General features: G+C 39.0%; 1 long non-coding RNA gene across 1 annotated transcript in view; it reads left to right on the top strand.

Moving 5' to 3' along the window:
* Positions 1-2,462: 2,462 nt before the first annotated feature.
* LOC113458908 (uncharacterized) overlaps positions 2,463-25,630 on the top strand; it is a 120,347-nt gene continuing 97,179 nt past the window's right edge. Inside the window, exon 1 of the long non-coding RNA XR_012581215.1 lies at positions 2,463-2,592. This is a non-coding gene — a long non-coding RNA (uncharacterized LOC113458908). The remainder of the gene's footprint in view (positions 2,593-25,630) is intronic.

The following is a 25,630-nucleotide window of genomic DNA, read 5'->3' as shown; positions in this document are numbered from 1 at the left end:
TTTACAAGTTTTAGCAAAGCGAAATAACTCTTTTAATCTTATTTTATGGTGTAATGCATGTTTCATTTCAGTTACTCACTTAATAGGTACCATGCTACAGTCATCTCTCTGTGAGAATTCGCACAAGAGGAAGGGATTTTGAATCTTTCTCCTCCTCATGAAAATATGGACTAAACTGGGCAAGGGAGTTCAGCACTGTGGAATGGCAGTTCCTTACCATGTTTGAGAATGTGACAGAAAAATCCCTCTGGAAGTTTTGTGATGGACTTTGAGGTTCAGGAGAAGTGGTTATGTGTAACATGAAATTGAGAGCTGATCTCTTGCTCATAGTGATCAGATCCCCAAAATGTGCTTTCAGATCCTGGCTGATGATACTGATCTGTGTGGGCTAGATTAGCTACTGCGAGGGAAATCCATAATTATGAAACTTTGGTATTTGTGTGTGTATATGTGATCCTCAAGCAGACTTGCTGCTTGATAACAGAGCTTGGCATTAACTTTTATTATTTTATTTACTTTTTAAATTATTCACCCTGAGGCCTCTATGTACACAACGTTATCACTGAGGTAACTGGAGATACAGATGTGCAGCTGCCCTGAGGAGATGGAGCTGAGATTTATTTCCCAGTTTTTTGCCTCTTATAGTCTCCCTTACCACACTAATCAAATCATTCTTCTGAAATGGATCCCTCTTTTGCTACTCTATGAAGCAGTACTTAAAAAAAAAAAAGTGTTTAACATTTGCTTTTCAAGAGTGAGTCACCTGAAGCTGATAACCAGTCCTCTGTATACTCTTGGGGTTTTTTTGAGAATAGAAATATTTACTAACGTATATCAAAGTTGTCCATCTGATTCCCACTTTTCCCAGATGTTGTTGCAGACCTGGTTAGGTTATTCAAGGATGCCAGATTTCATTGAAATCTTTATTAATGCTCCATATGAAACTTAACTAAATTTTTGTATATTTTTCAATAGGTCTGACACTACCAGTCCTATCAGAATTCTCTGAGCAAAGCTTGATACCTCTTCCTAGCATTTCATTATTCCTCATACACATCTGGGCATCTCTGGAATGAAGGCATAAACAGACAAAACCCAGAATATTTTGGTTTTATTTTTACTTATGTATTGAATTAAATTTCTTAGTATATTTCTGGTACATAAACAATAGTACAGATAAACCACGTTTTTTCTCTTTTGTTGTTAAATGAAAAAAATATAAATGAAGATGTTTGCTAGTTTCCCCTGAGGGATGCTTTTGCTTTGTTGGCATTAAGATTTTGTTCTGCCCTGATCAGCTGTTACCTTGATTGTTTTGTCAATGTTTTTACCATTTACCATAACCAGGAACAAAATATCTTAAAATTAACTCCTCTTTTCATTATCAAGTTTGTCTCATGTCTGCAACAAGCTTCCTTTGTTGAAGAAGAAACACATTTTTAGTTCAGTTTGCTAATGCAGCATATGGGAAATTCTGTGATAGCTGTTCTTGGTAGTAATCTTCCAATTTTGGTTGCATCCCTGGCTATGACTGGAGGCTTGACCTCTTGTGGCTGTCTGGACCAGAGATGGTGATCTTCCCAGGATATGGGTGAACATGTAAAGTGTGGTCTTTCTAGCCCATGAAATTGTTCATTCATGCAGGAAGCACCATGGACTATTAAATCTGCCATGGGGACATTTGACCTGGAGTTGTCCTTCAAGTGCTGAAGCTGTTCCAAATTTTTCTTCCATCTAGTTGTTGCCAGCAAAATGTCAGAAAGCGCTGCATTTTTGGGCACTTTTGCAGTAAAGCAAGCAAAACCTTTTGTTTAAAGATAGTGGATCATAGGACACTATAGAGGGCACAGGACACAGAGGTACTGCGCCAATGGGAGGGTGTTCTCTCTAGTTTCTGAAAATGGAAGTTCTTCACTGTCACAAAAGTGGCCCCCAAAATGTATGAGTTAGTGAAAACTTGTTCCAAGTGAGGTCTGTAAATGTTTTGTACTGCACAAAGAGGATCCATTAATTCAGTTGCTCACCATTTCCCAAGGCAGGCTTGTCTTCTTTCCAAAGCAAACAGATATGGGATTTGGGAAAGAGTGTACAGTGCCCATCTGGGGCTTGATGCAGGTAGGAGCACTGCAACCTCAAATACACCGCAAAGGGATGGAAGCAGCTGAATTTGGGGTGGGTGGGTAAGAGCAGCTGCATCCTGAATACCTGGTTTTACTTCAGCCTAGGCCATCCTGCATGCATGGAGCTTCAGCCTCTCAGTCACAGTGTTTGTCCACTGGCTGCACTTTGTGCAGCAGCAGCAGCATTTTAGGTTTCTTATTTGGCTTGGGAGGATGTTAGTCTGCTTGTACCCTCTCTGAGCACCTGATTCTAGTTTGGCAGATCCCTTGTTGCCAGGCAGCATCTGCTGAGAGTCATTAATTTATTCCCCATCTCAGGATAAGTGAAAATACTAATTCTTCCAGATGCAGTGTTGAATGTAAATGCATTCATTAGAGATGGACAGCCCACATTGGCCCTCAGCCTCAGGGAGCCAGGCTTTCAGAAGGGGCCCCAGCACAGGGCTCTCCCCTTGATACCACTTTATCAAAGGTAAATAATCCAAGATTTGCTAGTTACTGAACATGCTTTGTAAATATTAATTAATTGAATAGAGTTTTAAATGTGCTTCCCATTTTTAATCTTTTGCAAATCACTATTAATCCATCCTGTTTACACTTCCATGTTCTAAGGAGGAAGAGTTCTTCTTAATCAATACATCCATTTGCTGTTTTATCATGGAGAGAGGCAAGGTTTTGCTGCCTGCATGCTTTAGGCATGGGGATACCACTGCTGGGATCCCATGAGTCTGCATCAGAAGGAGTCTGGGAGCTAAAGGAGCCTCACAGTTAAGCAGATTAACAGTGATTTCTTCATTCTGGCAGCAGGTGCTTGTAACTGACTCTATGATGTGCAAGATGATACTTCATCAAATAAATGCGCTGTCAAAGTTAATTAGTTACATTTTTATTTTGCAATTTACCTCTATGATGACATCCTGCTGGTATTGAAAAGTGCTCCAAAAATGATCGTTTGTGCTGTAGCTAGTGGATTTTATGAAAATGTGAAAATGAGCTCTTGGAAAGCAAATATGAAGACTAAATATTTGATTATACTTTATTGGTTGGTGCTGACAATATAAATGCTATTTAAAGCTTCTGGAGATTTTGACCAAGCTGGCAAATTTTAGGAGTCTGTCAGCTGTCTTCACTTAATAATGTCTCCTGCTCTTGTAGTGAAGACATGAATGCATGGAAACCTCTGAACTGTGGTTATTAGAAGAATGCCCATTGTTTCATGTATTTCTTGTGATGTTCTGTTATTTTCTGTTCTTCAGAGTACTTATATCTTATTCTGAGAAATTATATAAAAACATTTGGGCTAAAGCAGTGTCAGAGAATGAAGTTAAGATGCTCATCCATCTGTCAGATATGCTTTCCATCAAAAATTACACACTGAGCATTTATTTCATGGCTGCCAAAACGCTTGGCGAGGATTTCAACAGAAACATCTGCATATTCACAACATTTTAGGCCATCTTTCTAGAGATGGGGGCCCTGTCAGCTCAGGGAATGAGACAGATAAATAATGTCTATCTACACAAAAATCCTCACCAATGAAACAGGGTGATTTTTTACTTTCTGCCCCAAATACTAGATATAACATTCATTGAAACACTTAACAACAATGAAAATATATGGCAGTAATTATAAACACAATTGTAACATTGTAAGATTGCACTGTATGTTGTCTCTCAGCAACAATATAAAATATTTTTAAAAATATATATTTAGAAATGTCTTCTTTTTAGATGAAGGAGATAGTACAAATCTACAGAGACAGGATAATAGGTTCATTTTCTTTAGCAGTCTGAAAGCTTATACTAATAATAAAAGCTTATACTAATAATCAGCAGCACCTGAACTGTTGAAGAATTGTGTTGTGCTTTTATCTGCAGCTAAAATCAGATGTGCCATTTACCATTGTGAAATCTGAATTTCATGTGTGCTGCCAAAAAAGGCTGTGATGCTGCAAGGCTGAGAGGTCATTCCTTGACAAAATAGCATCATTTTGATGCATTTCATGTCAAAAGCTAATAGATTTTAGGGTCTCTTGTATGCTTTACTTTTTTTCCCGCCTTGTTCCAGAGGCACGAAACAGCTACACTAATAAATGCCTTACTAAAAGAATAAGAGGACTCCTTGAAAGTTGGGTCTTGAGTCCTGAGCTCTCTCAGGATTATTCAAATGTTCTGGGCAGAAAACTTCAGCATTATTGAGGTGAGGTTTTTTAGACAGTACTGTTCTGGAAGGCATCTATGCCAAAGTACCTCACGTGTCACTGGCGTTCTCGTTCAAAAGCGATTATTGGGACGGGAACCCAGACACAGCCTGGCTGTGGCATCTGTGTGGTAGAGCAGTTTCTGCCCTTCAAAATGCCAGATGAAAATTGTTCTACCCCTCTCCTGAGGTGGTGGAAGGAGATAGGTAGGCAGTTCCAAAATGTGGCTGACTCACCTTTTTGGAGTTCATGCTTCACCCTGATGATTATCTAGAGATAAAGGAATCCAGCCATGTTAATCACCAAGGATGCAGTCACATCTTCCTGTTTGCAGTGGGGCATTACACTTACATTCAAAATCTGGATTTTCTTTTTATTTCTGTTTTTGATCAGCAGGATCATACAGTACATGGGGGAAATATTGGCTGGGGAGAGGGTGAGGATGGCGTTGAATATCTGCCGGTTCCATGAGAGAAATAAACTTGCCTCTATGGTGAATCTCAGCAATTTGTCACTTATTCTGAGAAGCATCCTCAGTAAGGTGGACAGCTTCCCACTGCTTTGTTTTTTAATGGGGTGGCCACATCCTCCCCACTTATCCCCCACTGCCTTCATCCCTTGCAAAACTTGTGTGACAGGGTAAACCACAGTGACCAGAAGCACAGACCCATCATTACATTTCCATCAGACTGTGCAAATAGTAATTTTAAAACAGAATTGCCTAACTGCATTCTTTAGGAAGGAAACAAACAGGCAGGGGTTAAAATCTAGGTGACTGATGGTGCTATCTTGACAAGCTTTGCTTCTATACCAGTAAATTTCAGAACACTTTATGATGGTGTGCTGCTGCCTTTCCTGAGACAGTGAGGTAATTGTCATGAAGGTCAGCAATCAGTAAAAAATAATGGGGCTTTTCCAAAACAACCTGCAAATTTTGTTTTGTAGTTTCAGTATTTAAGAGGAAAAATAGCATTTTTAGGTCAATTTCTTTGGTTATGATTGTTATCTCTACATGCCATTGCTGTGCAGTACTAAAATACTGAGTCAATAGCTTGCAATTAAAGTGAGAGCTTTCTCAGTGAAATCGAGCATTTATTTATCCACTGATTTTATTTTTTTTCTAAAGTCTTCCTTTACAGATCTGTCTGTCACTCTATATTGACAGATCTCTATAGGCTATAATTAGCTGTTTATTTAGTTGGAATTGAGGGATGTCTTCAGCCAAGCTTCAGGAAGCCTCAGCCTTGTAACGAGGGACAGAATCTGGATTGATGTGTGGCTATTACAAGATGCATTCTTCTGTAGAAATCTTGTTTGTAGAAATCATATTGTGGATTAAACCTGCAAGCACAAAACATGCATGCTTCACTTTCTGTCCCACAGTGGCCAGAAACAGGAACTCCCCAAGACACTGGTATTCACAAACTGGAGTATTCAAGCTGAAAAAGCAAAGCCTATGTTTTAAATTGATTATTTTCTACCAGAGGAAGTGATTTTTTTTTTCTTTTGGTACATTCAATTAAAAGTATTTAGGAATGCCATGCATCCTATCAGGTCTGTGTGATACTCAGATACTGTAGTGCCTGTGGGTGCATGCTCCAAATACCAAATTGCTCCATAATTTAGAATAGCAACAAAATCAAATTTATATAAGGGGACTAATCAGGGGATCATGTGGAACATGGACTCTTCTTTTCTGAGCTTTCTGTGTGAGAAGCTGTTGTATTAAACTGTAATCATGGGTCTAAATTTCCTGTTGGCCTATGCATATATGTTCTCTGAAGATAAATGAAAGAGAATTTTTTCATGTTTTTTTTCAGTGATGAATTTTCTCCAAGACTAAAACCAGTAAGGAAAGCAATCCAGAGTAGAACAATAGAATGGCTAGACCAGCTGACACAGCTCTGTGATCAGTAGGTAGAATATTATTTTCCTTAGGAGTGTGGGTGTGGAAAAGGGTAAACTACTTTGTTTTTCCATGATGATAAATTTTCGGGAAGACCTGAGCTCCTGGAACTTCTGTTTTTCACAGTCAATTTTTGGGATTTTTGGTAAATTTGGCAATCGGGAAGTGGAGTCAGTCTTCCTGACTTATGATGATGAAGTGCAAATATCAGCTCTTCATTCTCCTGAAGGTCGTATGACTTATTGTGAACTGCTGTGAATGCTGCCTTCTCAGACCAAAAAGAATAAACAGAGTGTTTTCAACTGAAAGGCCACTAGGTTCACAGGATATTTAAGCTCAATACAGAGTAAAAACTGCTGCCTTCCTGTCATGTCTCTTCCACAGTTGTCTGCCTCACATGGTCTCTTAATACGTTGAACACTAATAGATTTTATCAGCTCTGAGAAGCATGACGATATTTATTTTTCTCTTATTAGTATAGAAATCATAGTTCCTTAGTCCTACTTATCTTCTGGTTAATTTTTTAGGTTCAAACAAAGTTTCTAACTTGAAGAAAAATGGAGCAAGCCTGACATGATGATTTGGTATTCATGCAGGGTGTGAGAGTGTCACAGTCAACACTGGTACACCCAGTATGAAATAGCCATCAAAAAGTCCTCATATATGACTCCTTCAGTTGCTCCCAATGTTTGGAATGAGAAATAAAGGCATTATATCAGCTAAGATCTGCAAGATAAATGCAGATCCATTTAATGGTTACTAGCACACAGCCCAAAACCTGACGAGCAAACCTCTTCTACAAGTCTCAAATATACAGCTGTCTTTAGTGGGGGCAGAGAGGTTCAGTGGCAGCTTGATCACTGTGTGAGTGTCTGGCATTTCCTTCTATTCAAGGAAAATTGCATGGTACATATTTACTCTTGAGAATCCATCAAGAGGCTTGTGTAAGCCAAGAGTGTATGTTCATGTCAAATATTTCACCCATAATTCTTATTTTTTCATTCCAAAGCTTGCTTAAGAGTTGCATAAAGTGGATATGTGTGGGTGTGTAGGCAAGAGAAAGGTTTTCCTAGCTGAGACCCACACATCTGGAATTCTCTCTCCATAGTCATCATCTGGCCAAGTAAATATCCTGTGTGGGATCCTTCAGAGAAAGACTCAAAGATCCCTTCCTTTTCTCTTTGTCATGGTTTCCCTGTAATTGATGTTTTGTGTGGTTTTGATGCAAGGGAAAAAAGGGACAGTGTTTTGAGACAGTCTTTGGAGTGCCTTTCAGGTGCCACTCTGAAGTCTGCTGATGTAATTATTTTTGTACTACACAGTTTGATTAGTTGATGAACTTCAAACCAACAGTTACTTAAGAAAGGTTGCTGTTAACTCGTTGAAGGAAACTACAGTAGTCTGAACCTTCACTAAGTTTTGCATGGCCATCTCGGCAATCTCTCTCACATTCTGGTTCCCTGAAAATGTTTGGAGAGTGTCAGCTGGTCTTGTGATGTCCCCCACTTCTGCTGCCACAAACGTAGAGTCCTGTGGCTGAAGTCACTGCAGGTTGTGTAGTCTGTGCTGTTCAGATTATTTTTCTAAACTCCACCTTCTGGGTATATTTGTTTTTAATAGGAATACAATGAGAATAAAACCTTATTCTCCTAATGTTTTCCAGACTGTTTGACTAGTTTGGGACTGTTGAACCCCAATCACTTGGGGTTCAACTGCTGACCTGGGGGTGTCTAGGTTGTTTTCCCTCTTGTGATTGAGTGACAAGGTGAGTTCATATTACCGGAAGCATAGCTGCAACACAGGGAATGGGCTGAGACAGACTAAGAGTTTTGTTTTGCAGACAGGCCAGACTTATTTTTGGTGGCTTTGGCTTGGTCATGTTTCAGAAACCTCATTCCATAAGGGTTTTTCCTGCCTTCAAAACCTCAGTTGTTTTAACAACAACAATAACAAATTATAAATGTCTCCATCTGCAAGAGAAGTAACTCGATCAAATTGAAAGGCTCATGTTACCCAAGACATAGAGAACAGTGTGCTTGAGTGCTCTGCAAACATTGTCCAGAAACATTGCCCTTATGCCTTGTGGAGATTCTGCACAGCAGAGTGAGTACCTGTGGGTACAGAATTTCACAAAATAACTGTCTTTGCAAGTAATGCTAGAAGTAGGATTCAGTCTAGGCTGGCTTTTAGGCTGCTGTTCTTGGTTGTCCTGCAGGTGGATAGGTAGCTTAAATATAAACCTAGCATGTCACTGGCAGGGCAGAAAGGCTGAACAGTTGGCAGTACCACCATTTGGAGTTTGCTTCCCCAACTGGTCCACAGCTAATTCTACAGTTCTGTAGTTTCTTTCTTGCATATTGTTGTCTGGCTAGTCCCTATCTGATCCCAAGTTACATGGTATAAAGTGACTTAAGCCTTAACAGCTTATTCTCCCTGCTTTACATTGGCCTGCACTGAAACCCCATTTGTATATGGGGCATAGAGAGACTTACAGACACCCCCCTGCCATTGCTGATTTGCAGCATATGACTCACATACCTTAATGAACAGAACCCTTCCAGTGGCTTTTAAAACACAGGCATTTGGGGTTAAAACCTGTCAGTACAATATTCCTTTAAAATGAAAAAAAATTCTTTGATTTTGGCTATGACCGTTGTAGAAATGATAAATACAGGAAAGTAGTTGGAAGGGAAGGAAGAGAGATAAGGTATATTCCATAATAAAGTACTTCTAAAAATACAGCAAAAGCTGTTTAAATTTGGAGCTCTGTTTTTGCTGTATTTTACTGTCTAATGAATCAGAAATAACATATGTAATTTTATTGAAAATGTAAAATAAATCCAGATGTTTACATTCAGTAGTGTCACCAGTGTCTACAAGGAGCATGTTATGCTATTAGATTTATTCCTCTGAACAAAACCAAACAGCTCATGCTGAGTAAGACTGGAGCTTCCGTTCAAACAGCAGTGGTAAGACTGTGGGACTGGAATCTCCTGTATGAAGGGAAAATTTTAACACTAATACACATAAAGTCTGTGAAAACATAATACACTGGGCTCTTTGTACTTCAGAAATATGCAACGATTCCTTTCTTAATTATTTTTTTTTTACTTTGAGAATTTTCGTGTGCTGCATTTGCAAATGCTCTAAAAATTTATAATAACTCTATCTGAAAAGGCACTATTCTCTTGAGAAAGATTTTACTTGTGATTTTGCTTGGATGGGATTAGTCTTTGGTTTTTGACTCGATGAGAGTCCTCATAGCTGGAGACGTCTGTCAAAAGGGAGTGGGCTCCTTACTTGTAGGGTAGACTAAGATGATTGAATCTGGAGTTTCACTACATAAACTCTCCCCAGTATATTTTATGGATCAGACTTTCATTCTGTGGGAAGATATTCACCCAGAGCATGTTTGCAGTGACTGAGTTCTTTCTGTGACGTGTCCTGGCCATAGGCCTGACACTGAGGAGTGGCTCTCTGGTTAGTCTAATGGCACACCAGTTCTGAAAGGGAGAAAAGAGAGTTCTGCTTCTTTGAGTCTCCATCTGGGGAAAGCACTGGCAGGGAAATCTGAGACAGCCTAGCATGAGTTTAAGTCTTATTGGAAACGTGGTGCTTTATATTTAACCAAGCTCAGTACCATGCATTAAAGGAGGAATTTATCAGTAAAAGAGGCTTCATAGTCCTGAGCCTCTGTGACAACCGAGTGAAGACATCCAGTATAATCCATTATTTGTAACTTTTGCTTCCTCTGACACCTGTGATTATTTTTGGGGGGTGTGTGTGTGTGAAAGTCTGTGGCAGATAAACTGTTTGAAACATTACAGTAAGTGAGGTCATTGGGGCAGGAATAGAGGTGTGGGGATTGTTCAGACAGTCTTTTTCCATTCCTGTCAACAATTTTAGTTTGGTTCCTTGATTGTGGGCATTGATGCAATCTTTATTTAGATCGTCATATCCTATTTTTCATTCTGAGGCAAAACTGAGAATCAGCTCTCCCAAGACTGCTGTCATCCCAGAGTGGCTTAATACTGCTGTGTCTGATGCAGTAATGAAAACTGGGTATATTTATCCTATATCATCAACCAAAACAGTATTTTTTTCATGTACATTCATACATAATGTCCACAGTAAACCACTTTTCACACAGAAGGGTGCCAGTAAGCCTCCCCAAAAAATATAAATTCCCTCACTGAGGCAATTTCTTCAATAGCCAGAAAATTTAAAATAACCCTGTAACAGGGGAAATAGTAACCCTGTAAGGTATCTGAGTACCCTGAAAGACTTTGCAAGCTTTTCTCCTCCCTCCTGATGGGCTCTGAGTGAGGGGCTGGCACGGTGGGGCAAGAGGAGACAGCCGTGTCCCCCAGTGGCCTTGAGCAGATAGAAGGGTTGAGATGTTTAGGTGTGTCTGGGTGACTCAGGGCTCACGGGAAGCTGATGCAAAGCTGCCAGAGGTTCTCTTAGTCCCATTCCCTTCATAATGCTGGACCCCTTTTACAACAGAGTGTGCCACATCTGCTGGCAGGACTTTTGTGAACATTTCTCTTGTGTACTTTGCACAGTGTTCCATGAAAATTAATTCTCATAGATACTTGCATCAAAGTATTTTACACATTTACTTGTGTAAAGGGCATTTCCCTAACTTTAGAGGTGATAATCAAAACACAGAGAAATTAAAGTTGAAGCTCTTTGGTGACTTGAAATATCTGATCTGAAAAGCCTTTAAAATCTGAATGTCAAAAGCCCACATATACTATATGACATATTCAGCTCTGTATGTTGAGAGCTTTTAAGCCAGATTGATGGGTGTCCTGTGAGTGTCTGGAATTAGCACTCTTGAAATTTATGTCTTGCATGAATGTCCTACATCCCATGGGGGGGCTGTGTCAGAGATTGGCTCAACATTTTCTTTTCCAGCACCAGTATCCAGTTAAAGGAAGATCACTCAACCTCAGCGTGATTTTCCCTACAGCTGCATCCTCTGACTCCTCATCATTCTCATTCCAGGGAACAAGTAGAATCACTAGGTATGCCTGTGAAAGGTTTCACTGTACACAGTACAGATAAAATCTTTGGGGAGATACGAGCTTTGCAGTTAAGTGGTCTGCTCTGAAAGCATAGATTATGGCTAGTACAAAGACTTGTATTCTGCCTGGATTTCACAGTGATTGTGCATTCCTTTCACTCCTGTGGCTGCAATCCCATCACAGCAGACCTCATATCTTGCTGGAAAGCTCTGAGTATGATTTTTAAAAAGGAGAGGTTTTCTTTTTCTTGTTAAATCAGGAAGAAAGGCTCCTCCCACTTGTTAGGAATTATAGAATTGATTTTGAGTCAATCTAAGCTGCAAAAACAGGCAGGTCAAGGAAGAATTCAATAATAAAGATGTAGCTTGTCTTTTGGTAACCAAGGAAAGGGGATTGTTATAGAGAGATGCTGGCTAAATTATTAGGTACACAGCATGGCTGTTTTCCTTTCAGTATCACACAAAACTTGTTCCTGTTTAGAATGTAGAAAATGCTGTAGTCAAGTCAAGAACTTCAAGGAGTATTTCTCATATTGCACCAGCAGCAGTATGGAAAAAATGGAATTAAGTTGTAGTAGAACAGAAGGAGACAGAAAACTTACAGGGATCCAAATGGAGTGTGAACAAGAGCTCCAGGTTTATTGTAGAGATAAGGTGGATTAAGAGATGTGTCCCAAAGATGTGCTTCTTGCAATTTAATTGCTTTAAGTTCTTTTGGTAGTGTGATGAACAAAACATCAATTTTTTAATTCTTAGACACATAAAGTCCCTTGTTTTCACGTATTTTTGTACAAGAAGTCTCATTCTAAGTTTAGTCTGGGTCTACATGTAGTGTGATTTGATACTGATCAGTAGAACTCTTTTTTCTTCTACTGCTGGCTTTTGTCCAAGTCAAACATTTCTTACTTGACAGATTACACAAGAAAAAGAAGATGACTCTCTCTTTCATCAGTAAACAGAGGCCTTGTTTCTTTCACTCAACATGTACTTCACTACCTCTGTTTTTCTAGCAGTATTTAAGGGATTTATAATGATGTTTCCCCTGTGCCCCCTACGTCCCAAAATTCTTTCTGCTGTGGTCAGGTCTTTCCTGCCTTCTTTTGGAAAACAGGACTCTGACTTCATCATATTGTGTAATGAAGTTTAAACTAGTGCAGGAAGAGATTGTACAAAATAATATTTTTTTATTTCTATAATAAGCCTCATCATCTGAGAGTAAAAAGAAATAGAAGTTGTAGATCTAAAAAAGTTGCAAAGCAATCTACCTAGTTTTTATTTTAAAATTAAGTATCCTTACCCTAAAATTAATTGTTTGGTATGTAGATTTCCTGCATATAGCATTTTTATTTTCAAATGGATCTTTGTAATCTTGTGGAATAGTTCAAGGTATCTAGTATGTAGAAAAAGATCTATGTTTGCATAATTCATCTGGGTAGATGTTTTTGTTTTGGTTGGTTGGGGTTTTTTGTTTGTTTGTTTCCTATAAAAGGAAGGCCTTTGTATTGTAGTGAATAATAAATCATTTGTCCAACTCTCATGCAAGTGGTGGCCAACACTTTCTTAAATTGTCTAACAAGGCCCACTGTAAAGTCCAACAATCTGCTCTTAGGAAAGGGTGAACTATTAAAAAATTATTTTGTGTTCCCTTTATGTCAATGCACCCCAAGTCAGCCTGCTTCTTAAATGCAGCCTGAAACATACTTCCAAAAAATTAATTTTTTTTTTCAGGAATCAATTATGGCTCTAAATGTACAAATAAATTTTCTTTATTTTAGGAAAATATTATTGTTTGCAGATATTTGTCTCCTATATAAAACTCCCATATGGTCATTTGTACAAGTCAAGGTCTCCTGGTGGCTGTACTAGTAGGACAGTGACTGATGATCTGACATATGAAAATCTTATTTCTGGTTGTAACAAATGATCCTTCAAGTCTGTAAAATTAACTCTCCCTTTGGTGTTTTGAAATAAATGTTTTGTTCATTACATCTACTTTAAAGTGATAAAAACTATTAATTGCATATGAATTTTATTAATTTCCATTCTCATGCTGCTGTCCTCTTCCCTGGTGGGGGAGATGTCTGTCCCTAATTTGTTATGCACCTTTACAACAGAAGTGAAAAGCAGCTAGTAGCACAACTTTATAGAACACCCGCTGCATACCTATTACCTTTCTTCAGCTTCTCCAAGTTAAATTCTAGGTACTTCTCATCCATTGACTTTCTTTCCCTGTAGAGTGGTTAGTAAGAAATTGTTTTAATCATGGTGCAGGACAGAAAGGTCTAATTCCAGGAATGGGTCAGCCAAAGGTGTACCAGGTAAGCTACAGCAAGTGCCTTTATTGCATTATAGGTAATACAGTCTGGCACTAAACCAGAGCTTGGGCACTGAACTCCAAGTGAATGAGTGTGACTTTTGGTGTTATGAGCCTCTGAAGTTCATTTTAATTTGTTTTTCTGATGGTTATTGTCTTCAATAATTAACTCAAGCATGTCTAATGCACACAAAGATCAGACATGTAATGAACCAAGGAAATGCGGAACTTAAAGAAACAAGGCAGGCAAAAGACTCTCAGCCCCTGTGCTTTGCTCTTCCAAAAGAGAATATTCTGGCAGCAAATCCTCTTTTGACTTTCTTTCTAAAAGTAAGCTTTGTGCCCATTGATCATACTGTGTTGTGCCTACAAACTGTTTTGAGATCAGGGCTGCTCCCTAAGGGATGGGGAGATGGAAGTCAAGGGTGATCCCTGGAGTAGCAGGATAAGGGCCTCACTAGTCCCAGCTCACCGTACAGTACCCACAAGAGCAAGGCAGGATCTGTAGGTGGTAGGCTTTGTGTCATCATACAATGTCATGGCCATAGGCAGATTGAAGGTCAAGCCAGGAAGTCAATCCATATGTCAGGGTTAGGAACAAAAACTCCCAACCAACCAAAACAAAAACACATACCCAGATGAAGCATGCAAGCACAGATCTTTTTCACTGCATACTCTGAACAAGTATTACAAAGATCCACAGTCAATTCATAGGTCAGGATTAGTATCATAGGCCAGTAGGTTGAGCCAGGAAAACAGTCTGTGGGGCAGAGCCTAAATTAAGGATCTTCAATGGCCAGCCATGGCCGTGGAGAGCAGCACTCCTCTGTCATGGCCCAGGCAAGGGGGAAGGCCCAGGGCTGAGCCTGAATGGACCTCCTGGGCTCAAGGGTGTGAAGTGGCCTCAGCTGAGGCTGGTCACAGCTATTTATGGTGTGTTAGTGCACTCAGGGTCTGCAGACCAGGGTTATCTTGCAATGCACTTCAAAAATTTTAAAGGAAATAGATACATATTTTTCCTTTGTTATCTCCTTCCTCCATAATGGATATGCCAGTATATGAAAACAGTACAGGTAAGAAGATATTCTTTTATTATATTATTCTTCCCAGAAGCTACATTTCAGAGATCTTTGTGCTGCATCTTTATTGAAGTCTCCTTTCTGCAGACTGCTAGCATACTCCTTGAACATCACAAGTATGAAAAAAAAATATAGATAAGATGTTTCATTATGAGTTGAAGATGACCTATCAAAGTAAATTTCTACAGTGTGCAGAGCACCAGCTGAGCAAAGGCCAAACTTTTTGTTTAGTTTGACTATTTCTTGTTTCTTAAGAACCCCTTAAAATTCTCGAGGCAGGTGTGTGTGCAGAGGAGAGCGAGATGGTGGAAGGAAAGAGGAAGAGCCTAAATTCCTATATCTGAAGATATCCTGGCAAGAATGAGGAGGAGAATGTTCTATGCCATAAAGCTGAGACACTAAATGATCCTGAGCTGCTGCTGCAGTGTGTCACAGAGGGGTTCAGAGAAACTCCGGTTTCTCTTAGTAAGATGCTGGAAGTTGAGTTGTGAGCAGCTGAAGTGTAAAAACCTGGGCTCACTGATCGATAAGTTCTCTCCATGAGGGTCAAAACCTTCTGTAAACAGGTTCACATTTCTGTGGATGTGAGCTAAGCAATTTTATGGATTTTTTTTTCTTAAAATTTTAGCTTCGTAAGAAACCCTATATGACATATTCTTATCTTTTTCTTGTCTGAACTGCTAATCATTGTGTGGTCAAAGCTGTACAAGGAGTTTAAAATAACATTAACTGATACATGCATGCTTCACTTTACATCCTGCATTCAGGATGTTGTAAAGTGATGAGCCTGATAGAAACCTGTGAGTAAGCACTCAGAATAGAACTGGTATAAAGAAAGAAGTGTGGAGTTGGAAAAATATGGCAGGAGAAGCTCTTGGGGAAGAGAAAAAAATCTTACCAATTTGTCACGAGTCAGGTTTCCAATTCCATGAGGTATTTCAGTGCATATCTTGTATGGTAGTTTATGTCCTTGAAATTATTGGAGAACCTACACAAATGTCTGGATTCTTTACCTGAATGAAAGTCAGAATGGTCTCTTTTCCATGCTGGTAAGTGTTAAAACACTATTATTCATCTTTTCATTCATCTGTGAAGTTTTGCTAGTTTGTTACTTCAAGTGGGTTGACTGCAGTTGGATCACTACCTGATTTGCAATGAGTTGTGTAACGTGGTGTTCATTTTTTCCCAATTTCTCTTTTTTTTCTCCCTAGTATTGTGAAACTCTCAAAGCATAGCTGTCAAAAGCAGGGATTCATGCTGAGAACATGGATTGCCAAGCAGGAAACTCTCTTTAATACATTTTGAGATTGCCATTTATCTTCTGAACAGGATATCTTGCAGAAATTTACTCTGTTCCTTACTTAACCATGGTTTCCAAGGCCCCTGTGAAATTTGTGCTTGTAGGGGCCACACAAAACAGCTGTCTTCTCTCACCTTGGGTACCTTAAAAATGGTGCCAGCTGCCTCATTACAGGGCTCTACAAGGAGGCAGAAAGTTTCTGTGCCGAAATAGCAGCCTAATTACAGCACTATCCTGCTCTATCACCAATGACTAACTGTCTGAAACTCCTTCCCTGGAAAATACTGTGCTCTGACATCAAAAGACCCACACTATATGGGTAGTACTCATGGTGATTTCACTCTTCCTGATTTGACTCTTGTAGTTTCCAGACCACCCTCCCCCTTCAGCTTAAAGGAAAATAATGGAAAAAGCCTGTGCTGTAAACATTTCATGTGCAGGACAACCTCCCTGATTCTGTGAGGTGTGTGTGACAGAGGAGTGTGCAGTGGCACTGACAGTGCATGGTTAAATGCTTACTTGTGTCTTTTTGTTTTACTGGCTTTTATCTTGAGATGATCTGAGTGGTTGCTTTTTTCTTCTCCAGAAACGAGCCCTGCTCCCAGTGATGTCCTGTTTCTCATCCTACCCTTTTTCTCTGGTTTCTGTTTTAACCTGTGCAGCATCCTATCTTTCCTCATGGCTCTGGGCATCAGGCCCTGCATGCCAGGGGGCCTTAACAGAGCTAAAGTAACCTGTGTGTTGTAGAGCAAACAGCTTTGAAGAGTGAAGTTTCAGTTTGGTGAATAGTTTTGTAAAGGAAAGTCAAATACTGAATGCTCTCACATTTGTTCTCCTGGAGAGTAAAAGTTTTTTGCTTGAAGTGTTATGATAAAACTCTTGAAATTAGAAAAATTTCTGCATTCTGAAAAACACATATAAAGGATGAGTTGTCAACAAAATGGAAACCTTTACACTGGCCTGCTTTAATCTTTCTTTCTTGCTGTAAAAATGATGCCTAAAATAATTCTGATGGATATTCTGAAAGCTTAGCCATATTTTCCAAGTCTCCCATTTTATTATGTACTACAGAGCATTCCAATTCATTGCAAATAGAATAATTGTAGCAGAGAATGGTAGGGGATCTCTGTTCAAATGGCCTTTTGTTTTTATTCCTTATTCAACATCTAGAGTTGAGTGACTCTGCTATTTTTTAAGCTTCTTGAACAGATTTGCCTGTTTATGAAAAAGTTATTTGTAGGTAAATTCTATGTTCTGCTTAATAAATTCTTTCTCCTCCCCTTTTGTTTCAGTTTCATTTAAAATAAACTCTCTCCCAGTCACACTACTGAACTGTGAGGTGGGTACATGTAGAAGTATTTTAGCCAGAAGCCACAGAATACACAAATATGTTTTGTTTTACACAGCCTCAGTGCATGTTGTTTGCATTTGAATGAAGGCCTAGAACCTTATAATTGTGTTAGTTAAAACCTTCCTCTTGACTCTGTGTCAGTAGTTTGGAAATATTGGTAAAGTGTTGCTTACTATTGCAAAGTTAAATAACTCACTTTGGGATTTTCTGTTTGTAAAAACTCTTTCCACGATATGAAGCAATTCATTTTGAAGCTCTCTATCTCTCTCATCATAGTGTTTTTCCATGTGACTGCAGCCTCTTAAACTGTCATTCACCGAAGTTGAATGGGAGTCATGGAATATAGTAAATCCCAGATGGACACATTGCTGACTGCTTTGTGTGGAGGCATTGCCCTCCAGATTTGCACTTGTGGTGTTACATGCAAGAATGAAAACTCTGAAAGGCCCTGTTCTTGGTGCCTGTGATTGATAAATCGCATAATAGAGTTGGACAGCACATAACCCATGTGCATGTGCTCTTCAGGGAGTAAGGAATATCAGTTTTGGATCATTTATTTTACTGTAGTGTTATGGGGTTAGCTGACGTTTGGAACTGACAACATTGTTTTCTGTTGTATTGTTTCTGTGTAAATGTATATAATATTTATATAAACAATGTCTGTAAGAAGGTAGGTCTCTGTTCTTTATGAAAGGAGGTAACCTGTAAACAAAATGGGTTTTTTCAAGAATTTATTTGCCTTGAAATCTAAAGGATGACTTCTTGGTGTGGCACTTATTCTAGGTGAATAAGTGACATTCCTTTCTGTTGCTTCAGTTTGTGAAGAAATTGGAATCTGCAGAAACGGTACTTAGCATATTCACAAATTATATTTATCAACAGAATAGCCTAAAGGAATGCCAGTTTAATTGCAAAAGATGTCTAGTTCAGAATGATAAGCTGCAAATGTCTGGCATAAAATCGTAGATAGCTCCTTACAGAATAAAACTCTCTTATTTATTTTCAACATTTCATTTTTTTTATCTTTAGGCATAAAGATATAAAACAGGTTTTTGCTGTACCAAACTTTATCATGCTGAGCAAAACTTGGGTTTCCATGGTATCTGACTCACAGACGATGATGTGAGACTGAGTATTCAAGTGTGGTAACCTGAGGTTTTTTCTTCTCTTGGCACTTGAAACCATCTAATCATCCCTTAAATTATGATCAGCTGGATTATCAAAATAATGCTATCTGCTTGATAGTATAAATGGTGTATTTTGCTTTATTATCAATCTCTTTACATTAAAAATGGTAACTTCAGTTTTAAGGCTGCTTTAACTACACAGGCTGATAGCCCTTGTTAGGCTGAAAACCAGCACCAGCCATTTTGAAAAGCAAACCACACCTTTGATAAATTGATTTTGGTAGAAGTGTAGGGACCGTGAAGCTGTGTTCTGCAGTCTCAGCAGAGGGTGAGGAGCTCTTAAGTGCTTGAATAGCTGCTTTGTACTTGCAGCTGTTAAATCTGTGTAACCTTTACCTGAGCTGCGCATCAAAGCCTTGCCCACACATCTGTGCTCTGCATATTGCTTGCAAGTTTTTCAGTGTGTATCCTCTCAGCACAGGCACAGGTGAGCAGTAATTCAGTTCTGTTTGAAATTTCTCTGATTGAGCATTCGTGGGGCAAATTGCTACAACTCAAATCCCCCTCTGTCTGTTAACTTGGTGCCTCTGTCCTGACAGGGTTGATTGATTGCAGGACTGTGCTCTGGTCAGGTGAGTGGCAATTGAGCTGACAAAGCTGTGGTTTACCCCTGACAGGGAGGTTTATTAGTCAGGATCGTAATGAGCTCCAGTGATGAAAAAGGATAGCAGTCAATAGCAATTTTTTTGTGCTGTACCTTTCTGTTTAGAGATACCTCAATACTCAGTCCACATGTAAAAGAAAATAGGTTGTTTGTCTTAAAATCACATTTCAAATCACCTTTATTATTAGGTTGCTTTTCAGCTTCACAATGGGCATTATGATGTTGATCACCTTTGCTTTTTTCCTGAGGCATTGCAAACTATTTGCATAAAAGCATTTTATTTTAATACAAGTGCATTTTAATGTAATGTGTCCTAGGGCCTTTTTTTAATGTGGTGGCAGTATATTTTGTTTATGACAGTAATGTGTATTCTGTCAGCTTGGAGTCATGTTGGAAGCTGGTGTAGCAATTAGCACTTGAAAGATAAAAAAAGGAAATATCAGTATTTGTGACTGAAAACAGGAGTCTCTGAGTTTAACTACTTTAGCATGTGTTCTGGTTATCGCTACTTATTTCCAGACTAAAAATGATTGTCAGGGGCTAATGACATCCCTCTAAATTAATTTTTTGTAAGATCTGAACCTGTACAGGAACTCCATTTGCCTAGGAAGACCAGCCAAGACCTTGATTTTGAACTATATTTAGAAATGCAAAATATGAGTTTTATAGTGCAAGTGTTCTCATTTCCCTGCGATGCTAGCTGCAACAAAAGACCTGAGGAGAATTCCAAGGCAAGCTAAGTATTGGGTATTTTCATGGAGTCTTCCCTCTATGCACAAGAAAATCAGAAAGGATCAAAATGTTCAGACTGAAGTGCATGTTTTTCAGAGCTTTTTCTGGTAGCTGGAGCTAAACAGTAATGTTCAATTTGCCTCAGTATGGTTCTGATTTGTGAAGATGTATGAAAAATAAGGAGTCAAATGTAATCATATTACAGCTCCTGAAGTTAAGTATGCAGGAGATTAGTTTCCTTTTAGACAGGGAGGAACAGACCCATTCTCTCTGAAAGCTCTAATTAGAGCAGGCAGGAATATCATCAGCATTGCTTCTTCACTGAGCCAGTCAAGTTGTGCTGTTGGTCAAGGCAGCAGAGCAACTCTGTCAGCTCAGAGTGTGATCTGGTGCCATTCAGACAGGATGTTCTCACCTGCCGAGCAGGTTTGAGGATGTGTGTTGAGAGATGAGGCTGCTGGGGTTTTAAGCCTAGTGATTTACAGGCTGGTAAGGTGTTGTACTCTGAAATATGACTGAAAATCACCTGGCTTTTCATTTCTTCAGGAGACAGTTATGAATCTAGTATCCCTTAGACTAAAAAGGGGGAAAAACACCCTGAAAAACCCAGAAAAGCAGCCCTGTAAATGTCATTTCTGAAGAGGGAAGAAGAGAAAACAGACAGATGCACTTTGTTGACCCTTCATTCTCTTCCCCCACGCTCTCCTCCCACAACAGCTTAGATCATTAAGCTCCTGTATAATTAAACCTTGGTCCAAGTCACACTAATTCTGTTTACTGGCCACAGTGAAGGATATAAATACCTAATCACTTCCTTACACAGAGGCTGCTTCCTGCTGGTGGTTTGCAGTTGTGAAGGACTCAGTCCCTCAGCAAGCTCCTTGTCCAGCTGCTTGCCCTCTGTGAAGGAGCCTTACTCCAAAGTGGTCCCCTGCTACAGCACATTTATTTCCACAGATTCCACCTCCTGTTTTTTCAAAGGGAGTAATGTCACTTTCTATAAACAAACAGCATAGAAAGGCTATTGTCAATGCACATAATAACTGGAATTAAATTTACAGAATGAAATTTAAAAGGGAAGAAGAGATTGTCTTTTGAGGTTTTCTGGAGGGACTGCTGTTTTAATGGTCAGCTGGAACCACAGCACACAAGTCCTTACAGATGAAAAGGTCCTGAGCATATATTCACTGAAGTCATAGCAGTGGTTAATTGGCAGCATCATCATTAATACAAAGCGTTCTCAACATGGAATTCAAAATGCCCATCAGTCACCCTCAGAGCATGCAGAAGTTAAACAAAGCACTGCCTGCAGTAGTATTGAGTGGGCATGTTAGAGGCATCCAACACCCTTCTCTCTCTGTAGGAAGGGATTACTGCCTGAGGGGAAAGCAAGGAGAGGGAGAACCTTCCTGATTCACCTCACCATGTTCTTGTGAAGCTGTCATAAGTGGCAGCTTGAAATAAGTAGCTACTCTTGAGCTCCTGTAGAGTAGACATGGTTCTGACTCACAGAGGAGGGAGAGATTGAGGGAGAGACTGTACTAACAGTCATACAGCCTGCCTGGACACTGCATGTGGAAGAAGTCTCAAAATTAGACAGAGAGTTTCCTTGAGACACTAAGAACCCACACCTGTAATTCTTGATGGCCTTGGGCTCAGCAACTCTGAGGAGTCACTGCATGAGCTACTGCTTCTTCTTGAGAGGAGAAAAGGCAGAATCGCAAATCAAGAGAAACTGAATGAATGCACTGCAATCACAGGCCTTTGACTGCACTAGCAGTTTCAGAAATACTCCATGATCTGCTGAGGCTTTAGAGCAAGTTATTTCTGTCTTTTCTCTCCTCTTATTTATGAAAGATGAGTGCCGCTGTAATCAAATAAAGTTGGACTGTTTTATCTATGCAACTGTATAAAGTACCTAATGGTGAAAGATACTAGTGAAGACCTTTAAAACTCTTTAATAAAATAATTTCCAGGTGGTAGTGATTAATCTAGTGTTTAAGCTATAATCAAAGAGTGACACAAAATACATCAGTCCTGTCAGAATGGACAGGACTTGTGCTTTGGTGTTTGAGGTGAGTCTATTTTAATAATTTTCAAGTCATGTGGGGGAGTGCGTAATAGTTACACACTTAGCCTTTAATATGTACTGGTGCCCCCACTGAATCTCTTAAAGCAGTTTTAGTTACATGGGTTATTAGCATAAAAGTAACTTTGAAGTAGTAGCCACATTAGTAACACCTTAAAATTTATAAAAATTTATCTGGGATACAAGCTAAAGACACATTTATTTGAACCAAACCTGTGTGAAATAGAAGCAATTTAACAGATATGAGTGTTAGACATAAATATATTTTGGCTCTACTAAGTTTCTGCATCAGATTTATACCAATACAAATCCCTAGGCATTTAATGTCTGGCTAATGTTGCTTTGTTGTAGAATTAATGGTTCAAATAATTTTATTTGAATGCAGGCCACTTAGTGAGCATTTGAATTAATTTGTCTTATTCTTCTGTATTCTATGCATGTTGCCCTGCATATTTCTTTATTACCTTCTACTGGAGTACCTAATATCTGTCATGATTTTTCTTCCCACCTTGTTGAGGGGGAAGTGCAGTGGATTGCCCTGTGTGTGGCTTTTCCCATTTATTTTTAATTACTACATGCAGTTTTATAGAAGAAACAAAGCAAAGAATTGCAGATGAGGTTTGTGTCGGATATTTATTTAACAGACTGAATGTGAGACTTTGTCTTCTACACAACCAGCACTTCTTCCTCCCTGGCCCCCTCCTTCCTCTCCCCAGGAGATACTCGTGGCAGTCACAAAGGAAGGGTGATCTATTCCAGCTGTCAGCCAGAAGCTGTGGGTGTTTTTTTATGAAATAAGGCTGCTGGTGGTGTGACTATCCTTTTACCTACCTCAGCTTCAGTTTCAACCAGCCTTTTCTCATCTTGTAAGTGGTCTTCTCCAAATACTGAATCCCTGGGTGTAGCAGTTAATGCTCTGTCAGCCAAGAGCTCTGTGTCATCTGTGTGTTGATATGCATTATCTGGCCAATTTATCTCAGTGTTTAGCATTGGAAATACATTTTTGAAGGGTGCCAGTAGATCTAATGCAGAGAATTCATTAGCATAAAACAGAGTTTAAGCCCTTCTAGTATGTTTCCACAGGACCATGTTGGATGGGAAAACAACTTCTGCTTAGTAGAGTATGATGATGCAGAGTAGGCCAGAAGACAGAAATTTTGCCTTGTTTGCTATCCAGCATGGTGAGAAATTATCACTAAACAAAATCTCTAAGACAATGACATTTCCAGACAGGTTCCTTTTGTTTTTAAATTTTTTAAAAAATATATAACATAGGAAGGATTGCTTATATATCGCATATTTAAATTTCCAGAACTTCATGTAAATAAATCCACCTTTTTTGTGCCTTTTGATTCAGCCTTAGGCATGGTGTCACACTGGTATCTCCATAATTAACTATTGCATAACAGCTGTCTTTGTAATGACAGTCATTAGATTTCTTGGTGCTTTTCCTTCTCATTTCACAACTTTCACATTCTACATTTAGTTGTCTTAATATCATATTTAGTGGTTACAAAATTTACAAAATGGTTGTATATGAATAACAAGATTTTTCAAGCTGCATGCAAAGAATGGGAAAGGAAGACAGAGAAATTATTTCCTGAGTATTAAAAAAATTATGCTTTCACAGTTTTAAAGATAGCATGCAAAACCTCAAAAAAAGATGCATAAATGATGTTTCTGAGGCCCTAAGAGCATAACAGGTTCAGTATAAAATTCAGAGACTCAAAGAGATTTCTAGAGAAGATGTGGAGACTTTGTGGGCGTAAAATGAAACTAAAATCCTTCTCTCCTGTTATTTACCTTCTCTGGCAATTTAGAGTACCCTGCATGTGTAATACAGGCTGGAAGTGAGGACATGCTTGTTGAGCTAGTTTTAAAAAAGCTGATTCAGTCTTAATTCTATATCTTAGCAAAATAAGAAATTTCTTCTCAAGATGAAAGAGTGACCGTAGCCTGGAATCTTAGCACTGGGAACTCTCTGGCACGTTTCTTTGTGTATTTTACTTGTTGCTTGTGTAATTATCTGAGATTTATATGCTGCATATGCAGAGGTCACTGCAACTCCTGAATTCTGCAAACTGCACAGGTACTTCAGCTGGACTAGGTATCCAGTTGTTAGGAGTGCCACTATCCAAATGGATCAGGCTAGCATGGCTGTGATACGATGCAAAGCCTGTGGCAAGCATAGCAACATTCTTTGCTCATCCTCTTTGCCATGTCTGGATGATTTACTTTGCAGGTCACCCTATTGTTTTTGGCTAACTTTCAAACTCAGTATTTAATCTACAAATCTCTGCTCTTCCAGCAATTCAACTCAAAAAAACAAACAAACAAAAAAGAATTTAAATAAGCAAAAGAAAAAAAATTGCCTAATTGAATGAATAATTGAAGATGGAGTTTGGTCTAGAAAGGGAGGTATTTCAATCTAGGGAATAAAGAGCAGAAGAACTAATGGCAGCTGCATAAATAATTAATAAAGTCTCAGGACCCATTCTTTTGCCACTGAGACTGAGGGAAATAAGGATTCAATGCTTTTCCCCTCACTCCTCATGTGGACTGCAGTGATTTATCCTTTAGGCAGCTACCTGCATAACTGTGATATGAAAGGAGAAATTCTTGAAGGTGACAGCATGGAAAGACAGTGCTTGGCTTATCTGTCTTTGATTTGGAAGACAAGTGATGTTCACTGGTTCTGTTGCAGAGAGGAGAGTGCGTATTTTCACTTTGCTTCTTTAGGAAGATTGATCTCTGACCTTCATGTTAGAAGTAACGTGTATTGCTCAATCAAATTCTAAGTGTTGCCTCTGCTGCTCTTTCTTGGGAAGACAGAGGTGATTGATCTTGTGAGGTCAGCAGTCACTGGTATATAGCAGTTACTACTGTCCATGTTTCTATTGCAACAGCTTCCTTAAGATGAGCAAAAGAGTAATGCTAAGAAATTGTATCTGCTCAATGTATCTGAGACTGACAGTGCAGATATTATCTAATATACAGGGGGTTTCAGCTGCTGCTTAAATGATGCAGTTATACATTCAAAAGCTATTGCTGTCAGTTTGATTATGGGTTATTCCCTTAAGTATGAAAATAGAAGTAACTTTGACTCCCTTATGTCTGCTCTGTTAAAGAAGAGCTATGAAGAAGTGAATCCTGCTATTTCCTAGTGGTGTCCACATGCATTAAGGTAGTCTTTTGTTTTGTTTCCTTAGGCTGAAAGGTTTGCTGTTCAAACCCCCTAAGACACAAGGTTAATTTATTTAACAGCCAGTTGTAGCCATGTCTAGTGTGTGCCACATGGCAATGAAATCACCTAAGTCACCTATGGCTACAGTTGTCTTAATTCAGGTAGGTAGCACCATTTTCTCCCACCTCTTATGTACAAGAAACAGTTTTGTGTTTGTTCAGAAAATTCTCCTCCATGAAATTCTGATGGACCCTTGTTTTTGCAATGGTGCAGCTGAATAAGACCAAACCTAACAGATGAGTGGAAAAAAACCAGGGGAGTAAGAAGTGCAGCATAGTGGCTAATAAGTGATGCAGCACCAATATGATTGACTTTCCCAGCTGTTTATGCCCCATTTTTACAAACACTTTTTAATATGGAACATGCTGGAGCATTAATTTTGAGCTCACTTCACTTTTAATAGTAAACTTTTGAAAGTCAACTTCAAAGGTCAAAAGTAGAGTCAGAGTATGCATGAAGTTGTCTTTGATACTAG

Source organism: Zonotrichia albicollis, chromosome 1 (genome assembly GCF_047830755.1).
Source record: "Zonotrichia albicollis isolate bZonAlb1 chromosome 1, bZonAlb1.hap1, whole genome shotgun sequence".
Lineage (NCBI taxonomy): Eukaryota > Metazoa > Chordata > Aves > Passeriformes > Passerellidae > Zonotrichia > Zonotrichia albicollis.
This window is presented reverse-complemented; position numbering and strand designations above follow the sequence as displayed.